The following is a 10,812-nucleotide window of genomic DNA, read 5'->3' on the forward strand; positions in this document are numbered from 1 at the left end:
TTTTTTTTTTTTTTTTTTTTTTTGGTTTTTCCCCAGTACCGGGAGCAAAGCTTACTTTTGTGGTAGAGTTTTACTGACATTTTCAATGAAGTTTATATAAGAATTTGTTTCTGATGTTATCTTTTAGGTTTTGTAAACAAGTACTTACCAGATGTGAAAATTTTGGTGCTTTTCAGAATTTGCTATATATATTAAGAATTTAATACTTTATTGTATTGATATTTTATGTTCCTGTTAACTACACATTGCATACTCTAATAGCATCCTGACAAAATAGCAAGACCAGTGAGATGTAAAGTATGTTCTACAAAATGGCCAGGAAAACAAAACACATGTGCTGTCAGTGTAAGGCATGCATGAGTATGGAATGTGCTGCTGTCATGTGTGCAGACAGTCTTAAGTGTGATAATTAAAGATTATTTTTTGTAAAGTGTTGTTAATATTTTCAATGTATTTCACATAAGAATGTTTCTGTTCTTAAATTTTATATTTTTTACACCAAAAACCAGTTGATGTTGAAAATTGTAATGCTTTTTTATAATCACTGAATAAACATAAAAGATTCAATACTTTATTTTGGGGAAATTTTTCCTGTTATGCACCCATTGCTTGACATAATGACACTCATATAATTACAATTAGTAATTCATTACTAGAAATATTCTAAAAATTAAACGTGTCTGACAGACCCTATTTCTGAGAATTTATAACAAAATTAGTGTTATACTCCTATTAAGAGCTAAGGTCTTGCTGAGGTTGAAAGAGAGAGGATAGCAAAAATATTCCATACAAATAATAATCAAAAGAATTTTTTATTTATGTTTTAGTACAAACTGTAAAAATCAGAAACAATATGAACCATACAGATTTTATCAATCTTATTGTTTCTTTTTTAAGAGTTTTCCTGATTATTGGGGCATAATACCAATTTTGTCATAAAGGTCCATCATTACGGGTGTATATTATCATATTAATATAATCATATTAAGAAAATGAATACACACCATACCAGAACTTACGGGAAGCACTGAAAATGTTTCTGGAAGAGACTTAGAGGAAGTCTCTGACTATCAAACAAGTTCCATTCAAGAAAATATTTCCTAAGTCAGATTTGTTAAGTCTAACTAAGTGAGTCTTATACACATTTGACACAAATATATAATGTAAATCATAAAACAAACAATATTTTAAACAAACTATTTCTACTTTTACACTTGCCTTAAAATAGTGATATTGTGTAGTAAAACTGTAAAAATAAATTATTTTAACTTTTGCATTTACCTTAAAGTAAGGTATACAGTGAGCTACTTCTACAATTTGCTCACATCTAGGAGTATTCAAAATGCGATGTCGGTTCACATCTGTGAAAGACTGCAACTTGAATGTTCGGCTTATAAATTGGGGAATTATTGTATTTGTAAAAGTTAATATTAAAAATAAATTTTAAACTAACAACATAATTTAACACTTAATTAAAGGGACCCATAAAGCATGCCAAAATTTTTGACATCACCGTTGTTATTACAGTCCTCAAGTCCTAGAAGAGCAGAATTTTTTAGGGATGTATCTCAAGGCAGTATTGACAAACTTCTCAGCATCACTTTAAGGAACCAGAGAAGGAATAACAAACCAAACTCAAAGTTTGCTGAATAACCTATTGCATAAAGCAGAGATAGTTTAAGTGAAGAATAGATAAATAATACATAAACCAATGCAAACAAAAGTTAATTGTAAGAAAACTATTCAATAAAATTGACAGATATATACTTAGTTTAAATGACAAAAGAGGAGTCAAATGAATAAAATCAGGAATGAATGTGAGAGTACTAAGAAAAACTACAATAGTTTGGATAAACTAGATAAAATGGATGAAATTTGGAGGTACACATAATACATCGACATAGAGTCATAAAGAAAAAGAGAAAATGTACAGTTTTATAGGAGTAGTGTAGTGAATTTGAAACAATAATAAAAATTTTCTCAATAAAAGGAATTTGTAGTACATTTAAATAATTTAAAATCAAACTTTTTCAACTCTTCCAAAGATAGAGATAAGGAAACACATAAAATTGTGTGAGACTTGCACTAATCTGATATCATACAGTCTGTTGGATCTTTTTCTATGGCATTCCCTCACTAATTCCAAATGTAGAACACTATAGTGTTGTGCTCTTGTAAAAGTATTTAAAACACAAATTGTGAGGACAATGGGAAAGAGGCCCACAAAGCATGCCAAAAATTTTTGACATCACCATTGTTATTACAGTCCTCAAGTCCTAGAAGAGCAGAATTTTTTAGGGATGTATCTCAAGGCAGTATTGACAAACTTCTCAGCATCACTTGTATGTCCTCCTCCTGGAATTTCAGTGATGTACTCTGTCTACTCTTGCTGTGATTCATAAGAACACAGGCATGGCTCCTGCCAGTGGAAGACATTTGTGGCGTCCATATGATGCCGATTCTGCAAGCATAAAAAGTACAGGAATTAGAGGTTTGTAGCAGCTTCTAACACAACAGTATTTCCAAAGAAAGCCTGGCAAGCCAACCAGATGCCTTCTAAAAGGTCAGAGGCACTGAAGAGTATCTATGGTAGATTAACTAGTGGAGTCATGAGAATGGAACCACAGAAAGAATCCAGGAAGGCAGAGAGAGATTAGTGGCATGTAACATCAGCTGTCCACAGACACCAGTGTCAGAACAAAGGCATGGACTTTACATATCAAATCTAGGTAAGAGAATTTACCTGCATCTCAGATGAGACTTTGAACTTGGACTTTTGAGTGATGAATGAATGAATGAAGACATTTTTCCTATTAGGAATCAATGAATCTTAACTTGCATTGTTAGGAATACATAAACTTTTGAGGCCAGAATGGGAATTCCATAGTTTGCATATGGTTTGAGTGTCTTCCTTAAGCTTATGTGTTGGAAGCTTTGTACCTAGAGTGACTAAATAAGAGGTGGTAGAGAAGTAGAATTTAGGGCCATGCAGTTGCACTGGAAAGCAGGGTATAACCTGACAATTACAAAGATCCATATGCAGCCTGGGAACAGGATGTGCCTACATAACCCAATCCAGAGTAGGTGCAACCTGGCAATTATAGACAAGACGTGTGAATAGAACAATCTCTGGGGGACCGGATCTGGAATGATTTTATTGAATTCACTCACACTGCTCCAATCTTGTTATTCTGGTGTCCTCTTGTTCCTCTAGCGGCTGTCCTAATTAAAGAGTGTAGCTCCTCCTTCCTACCCTTTTCTTCACTCTTTTTCTTACTTTACTTCACTTTTCTATACCCTTCCCCTTTCTTCACCCTTCCCTTTTTTCCTTTATGTTTAATCTGAATAATAGCTGTGTTTAACTGTTCAACAGTTGTCCCAGACAGTTCCTGGAGCAGGACATAAATAGCCTGGAATCTTCAAACACCATGGCATCCTTGCCATCTGACAACAGTAGGACCTTCAAAGGAGATCCCCAGTAGCAGTTAATTAGGTCTTTGTGGAAACTGCTCTTAAGATATTAATACTGTTCTCACTGAGTTAGTTCTTAAAAGAATGAGTTGTTATAAAAGGTCATGTCAGGTTTCTGAGATTTTCTCTGGCTCTCAGTCTTACTATAGGATTCCTCCATGTTAAACATACACTATTTCTACCACTGTGATGCAATAGACTGTGAGGCTCTCACTAGAGTCAAACTGAAACCAGCAACACACACTTGAACTTCAAAAACTGTGAACTAAATACATTTATCTCTTTATAAAGAAAGCACCCTTGGATATTTTACTATAACTACTTCAAATTGAATAATACGTGGTTATACCACCAGAAACATTGTTGGCTGAGATGAAAGAGTTTGTAGATTATAGAAAATTAAGGAAGGCTATTAGAATTTTTTGATTCTAAAGGATAAGACAATAGAAGTATCTGGATACTAAAAATTGTTTGTCTTCAAGCAAAGGGAAAAATTACCCTGAAGGTAACCTAGAGACCAATAGGCTGTCACTCCAGTTACAAGCCCTGTGGGTTCAAATCTTAGAGGGAAGGAAGTTTGCCTTCTTTTTAGCCTTTCTTTGAGTTACCAGGATACCTTTTCATAGGGCTGCAAAGGATAAGCCACAACTCAGGGTTTCTGGGGTGCAGAATACTATTCATGACCTTGAGGAGAGGCTGCTACTCCAGGGTTGTTAAGGCTGAAATACATGTGGACTCAGAGGACGATGCATTAAGATGAGAAGGACAATTCTAGACTCTTAAAATCTAACAGAATTGCTCTACCAGATGTTTGACCTTGTTTTCAGCCAGTGGACCTTTTTCTTCACACTTTTGGGATGGAAATATTCATTGTATATGAATGCCATTACCACATTTTGAACAAAAATATCTTGTCAGTTTTCACAGATTCAAATCTAAAGCAATTTTTTCTTGAAATCAATCATATTTCAAGTTTAACCCATAACTGGTTTGTATAATATTTAGATGATATTTGGGACTTGATTTAAAATTGGAATGGGCTAAATCTTTGTGGGTGTTGAGTTTGGAATGAACGTATATTGCAGGTGACATAGACATGAATTTAAGGTTCCCAAGAAGGCAGAGTATTATTGACTTAATTGTGTTCTCCTACAACCATATATAATAAAACCTTAGCCATCAGTATCTCATAATATTATGAAATTTGGTGATAAAATCTTTAAAATGCAAATAATTTGAAAATGAAAATTTATAAACTTCAGGCTGTTAGAGATGACCTTAATCCAATCTGACTTGCATACTTATAAATAGATCAGGATATGTGAAGAGACAGCAGACATGCATGGGCACAAAGGAAAGAAGATATTAAGACAGATGTACATGACAGTCATCTACGAGGAAAATGAGATACCTCAGGAAAAAATATTTCATGAACACTTTGATCTCAGGCTTCCTTCCTTCAGAACTGTGACAAAACAAATTTATGTTTTTGGAGCCATTCATTCTGTGATACTTGGCCCTGGCAGCCCTAGAACACTAGTACAACCAGACAAGGATAAATAAGAAAATAAAACCATAGACCTACATCTCTTATGCATAGTGATACAAAACTCTTCAGCGAAAAACTGGCAAACTGAATCCGACAGCATATTAAAGATAGTAAAAGGATTTTAAACCATGACTATAAGGATTTAGAATGCTAAAATAATTTAATATACAAAAACCTGTCAAGACACCAAATTAAAACAATGAAAGAGAAAACACAATTATCTTGGTTAATGCAGAAAAAGTAATTGACACAATTCTACATAATTAATATATATATATTTTTTCAATATGTTTGAAATACACAGAAATTACCTGAATATTATGAATATTTTTCATAAAAATTCAGAAGCTACTGAAGTTTCAATCACACTGAATATTTGAAAGACTGAAAACTTTTACTCAAAGATCAGAAAAAGAAAAGATGCTTGATTTTGCAATACCTATTCAAACAAAGTTGGGAATTCAGACTACAGTAATTTTGCAATGAAAGGAAATTGAAGGCATATAAATTGGAAAAAGTTATATAATTATATAACATCTCAACAGGCATGACACTTCATATAAAAATGTAAATCTTTTTCTTCTTATTTATTTTTTTAAGACATGATCTCACTCTGGAGTTCACATCAGCTTTGAACTCACTATATAGCCCAGGTTGTTCACAATCTCAGGGCACTCCTGCCTCAGCCTCTCAAGTGCTGGGATTACAAGTGTGCACCACTACACCCAGCTGTAAAAACCTTAAAAATTTTATAAAAAAAAAAATTTAGAAAAGTTCCAGTATATAAAGTCAACGCACAAAGTCAGATGCTTTCCTACATTTTAAAAATTTATAACTCACAAAGTAAAGATAAGACAATAATTTTATTTATAATAACATAATTAAAAGTTGCAGGGGCTGGGGATTTAGCTCAGTGGCAAAGTGCCTGCCTGGCAAGCAGAAGGTCGTGAGTTTGGTTCCCGGTACCAGAGAAAAACCAAAAAAAATAAAAAATAAAAAAAAATAAAATAAAAGTTGCAAAATAAAATTGCACAAGAAAACAAAAGTTTTGTACAAGTAGTGACAGAGGGTATAGTGAATGTTTAAATTTCAACAAAAAATATTACATCTCAAAAAGTGAGTTCAAAGCTACAGGATTATTATGAGTATTGTAAAGGGGGATTAACAGCAATATGTATTATACTATAATCCACTTTTTTGTCATTCACTATTTTTCTCATCCTTCATGAATTGAATCATGTAATTCTATCAAATAATAAAAATTTTAATGTGTCTTAATCTACCTTCATCATGAGATCTGTAATCATGCTAATCTGGCTCTTGTCCAAAGTAAACATATCTATGAAAAGTAAATATTTTTAATTAATCTCAGCATCAAGACAGCCAAAAAAGCCCAACTAAAGACACTTATGAAGGAAGACTTTTAGAGTTCTTGCCCCTAAAGTCAAGAAATATAGGATATATGTGTTCATAATGATAAAGAATATCCTGAGAGGTAATGCCAATGTGTCTTTTACTGTGGGAATTTTACATTGAAGCATTCACTGTATTAGTTGATCACAGCTCATGCAATAGAGTCTTCAAAATGTAGATAAAAGAAAATAAAGACAAAAGAAAGAATTAAATGGAAACTCTTCCCATATTCATGGATTAGAAGATTTAATATTGTTAAAATGTTATTATTACATAGAGGGACCTGCATTTTCATTTTCATCCATGTCAAAATTCCAATAACACCTTTTTTGAAAAAGTAAAAAAAAAATCTGAAATTTACGTGTCATTTCAAGGAAAGCAGAAGAAAACCAACCTTGAAAAGGGTGAATAAATTTGGAATATTTGCACTTCCTGATTTTAAATCTTATGACAAATATCAAGTACCAAAAAGAGAAGAGAAATCCAAATACAGTAGGAAATTTGGAGGAGAAGCCTGCCAGATGATTCCCAGAATTGAGAGTATTCATATCAGAAAAGAAGGATCCCACATGGTCTTGGCATTGCTTACAGCTTAGGTCAGATAAACATGCCATTTTGGAAAAGGATCTAACAACTTGAGGATAGAAACTCAGTACAGGGATGGCTGTTGAGATGCTGCTATCAATGCCTAATCTGGCAACCACTGCTCAGAGGTTACTTTTTCTACCTGAATTCCCTAAGGGTGGTGCCGTCCAGTAAGCATCATATTTGCAAGAAAATAACACCACAAATTAGTGCCTTAAGGAAGGTGCAGGCCAGAGCAACACTCATAGGTTGTTTTCTTTTTGAGGACTGGTAAACCTTAATCAAAGAAGGGAATAAGGGAATTACCTTGGCTAGTAGCCCAGATGTAGCCATTGAGAGAATTGTGGGACAGTGACTCTGAGAAACATATGATATTCATGAACAATGTTACCTGGGGTTGGACAAAAAGATAATGGAGCAATGTCAGAGTAGGCTTTCCCCACTGCCCATCCACAAATGCTACCAAACTTTGTGCTCATGTACTATCCTTCCTACTGCCCACCCTGCAGTCACTGAAGAGCTCAGCACTTTGGTAGGATCCCCCTCCCCAATACCCAGCAAAGTGTTGGGTTCCAGACCATGAGATATTCTTTCCACTGCCACGCAAATATTTTTAGGTAACAGACACTGGGACCCTCATTGGTCAAACACTAAGCACCACTGAATTCATGAGAGATGTTTTGTCACCAGTTCAAAGAATGGCTGACACAACAATCCTCCTAGCTTCAAACATCAAACTACAGCTCAGATCTCCACAACTGCTATAAGAAAAGTTTTCTCCGACTTCAAAATTCCTTTCAAAATAAATACTAGTCAAAACACTGCACTATGAAGGACTGAGAGAACTCTACTTCTGTTTTACTTTTTGTATGTATGTAGTTATTTTTCTCCTCTTCTTCTTTTGTTCTTTTATGTTTATCTTTTCAGTTGGTATTCAATTGTGAGGACTGTATAAGTGAAATGGAGAATCGGAAATAATTGTTGATTTTTTTTTTTTTTTTTTTGGTTTTTCTCCGGTACCGGGAACCGAACTCACGACCTTGCGCTTGCCAGGCAGGCGCTTTGCCGCTGAGCTAAATCCCCAGCCCCTGTTGATTTATATTATATAATTTTTGGTTATTTCAATTTACATCTCACAAAAATTGCATGGAAGATTCAAGCACAAGGGTAATAACTATATAGCATTTTGTTCCAAGCATCTTTCAAATGTCACCAATCTCCATCTCCTTCTTGGTCCATTTCCCCACTCCTGCACGCAACTTCTCTAACCATCTCTCCCTTACTCTTCATTCCAGATATAAAAATAACATCATGAAAACCGACTGTTATATTTTCTTTCATTTGCTGTCATCTCTGTTCTCTTCTTACTTCTTACTAAATTATTTTCTTCATTTTCTTCTCCTTTTCTCTTCATCACATTCTCTATTTTCCACACTACTTACCAGTAGTATTCCACTGTCTTCCAGAGCTATTGAAAAAAATCATAAAAATTTAAAATAAATTTTAAATTGTATAATACATATATAATTGGTCCTGCAGATGTAAGTGTAACCAATAATTGTTCTCTTTTTGTCATGTAACAAAAGGTCTAACCCTGTTGCACTGTATATATTGAAGAGCATTATAAATACCAACACATAATCAAAGCCAAGGTCTCGCCACTGGGAGAAACCAGACTACCTTAAAACATCTCTGCTGTACCAATAGTGTATTTCTACCATAATTTATCTTCAACTTCCACACAAAAACTGGAGAAACATGAGAACACAAGGAAAGAAAGCATAAAACATGCCTTTTATGAAATGTCATTTTATTAGTGTATGTTTGCAATACATTCAGTTTAAAATCACCTTGGGGATTAGGACATGTACAAAAGTTAATATGATTTCATTTTATTCCCCTTTACCTCCCCACCTTCCTGCAGCCATTCATCTCTAGATCTTCTTTCACCATTTTCATTATTATTGAAGTAATCCTTATTTTTAGTTCATGTTAACTACATATAATATTTACATTTATTGTGGAGGTTTGATGCATGAGCACGACACTTCTTTAAAATCTCTTAAATCATAAAAAGCTGAAATCAAGGACACGGAAGGAGAGCAAGAAACAGCCAAAGAATTCAAAAAAGAAATGCTTAAAGTGATTGAATAATTCAAAGAAGAAATAAATTCTTATGTTGTTTTCTGAATTTGAATAAGATATGAATAAACGGATGAAGTTTATCATTTGTAGAATATTCAGCAAGATTAAAGAAAACAAAAGCAAAATACTTATTGATATAGACAAGATTACACAACATATGAGTGAACATAAAAGTAAGATTTAGCAATTATGAAAAAAATCAAGCAGAAATCCAGGATACGAAAATTTGAATTAAATGCATGTGCACTGTCAGTGGGAATGACCAGTGTGAAGAAAGAACTTTGAAAGAATGTTGCAGTGGTATGTCACGTTAAATCATAAAGGCCAGGAAATACTGAAGTGAAGTTTTTCAAACCCTAAAAGACACCAAACTATAATCTAGAATTATATATCCTGCAAATTTGTCCTTAAAAACTGGTGGAGAAATAAACACTTGTGATGAAAAAGAAGTGTTGGAGAAATTCATGACCAACAATACGTACAAAAGTTACTAAAAATGTAGTAACTGTCTCCCTGTAGACAGACACAGGCAGGACTTCAGCATCTAGGCACTCAAAGGAAACTATGGAAATAGTTAAACATTGTAAAAAGTAAAGAAAATGGAACTAGAAAAATAATGAAATATGAGGATCCAGAAATAACTTACAATGAAAACTCTCAATGCTAATGTTCTTAAGTCTCCAAAACCCAAAGACTAGCATGATGTAGCAACAAACAATTCTCAAGCATATGTTGACTACCACTGATAAATCTTTTATAATGAAAACCAAAGACTGAGTATGAAAAAGGTAGGAAATGATATTTCTTATAACTGGAGCCTGAAATCAAGCAATAGTACTTGCAAACAAAGAAAACATAAATGCGTAACTGATCAGAAAACAAAATAGAAGGTTAGTACATGAGGGAAAATGAAAAAAAAATCAAGAAAGATAATTGTAAATCGATATGTACCCAATGCCTTTGCACCCAGTTTTATAAGTCAAAAGCTGCTAGACCTAAAAGAACAGAGAGGTTCTAATCCAATAATAAAGGAAGAATTCAATATCTCAATCTCAAGAATAGGCCGGCCAACCAGAAAGAAAAATAAAAAAAAAATTACAGTTGATGTTAATTGTATAATAAATGAGTTTAACAGATACCAAAACTGTGTCTCATTAAACAGGAAAAGAACACACATTTTTTTTGTTAAAAATGCACAGTACTTTCTCCAAAAATAAACAAAAGTTATTGTAGAAATTGTTCTATATGAAAGATAAGCATTCTATCCAAACATAATACAATATATTTTTCTTGAAAGCACATAAACTTTTTGGAAATATTTATTTTAGTGCATAAAGCTGGGTTAAATTTATGGAAAAATTTTAAATAATTCCTACAAAATGTGGGATGATTGCAGAATAAAACCACAAATCAACAGTAAAAGAAATCACAGAAAATAAGTGAAGAAATTAAAATTAAGTAACACTTGTAAATTACCAATTCATCACAGAAGAAATTGGGGAAAACATTAAAAAGTTCCTAGTACAGGATAACATGCCAAACCAATGGGACACAATGAAAGCATTTCGGTTTTTTGCTTTGTTTTGTTTTGTTTTGTTTTTGTGGTACCAGCGATCAAACTCACGACCTTGGGATTGCCAGGCAGGCGC

This window comes from Chinchilla lanigera, unplaced genomic scaffold (assembly GCF_000276665.1).
Source record: "Chinchilla lanigera isolate Chin_1 unplaced genomic scaffold, ChiLan1.0 scaffold00102, whole genome shotgun sequence".
NCBI lineage: Eukaryota > Metazoa > Chordata > Mammalia > Rodentia > Chinchillidae > Chinchilla > Chinchilla lanigera.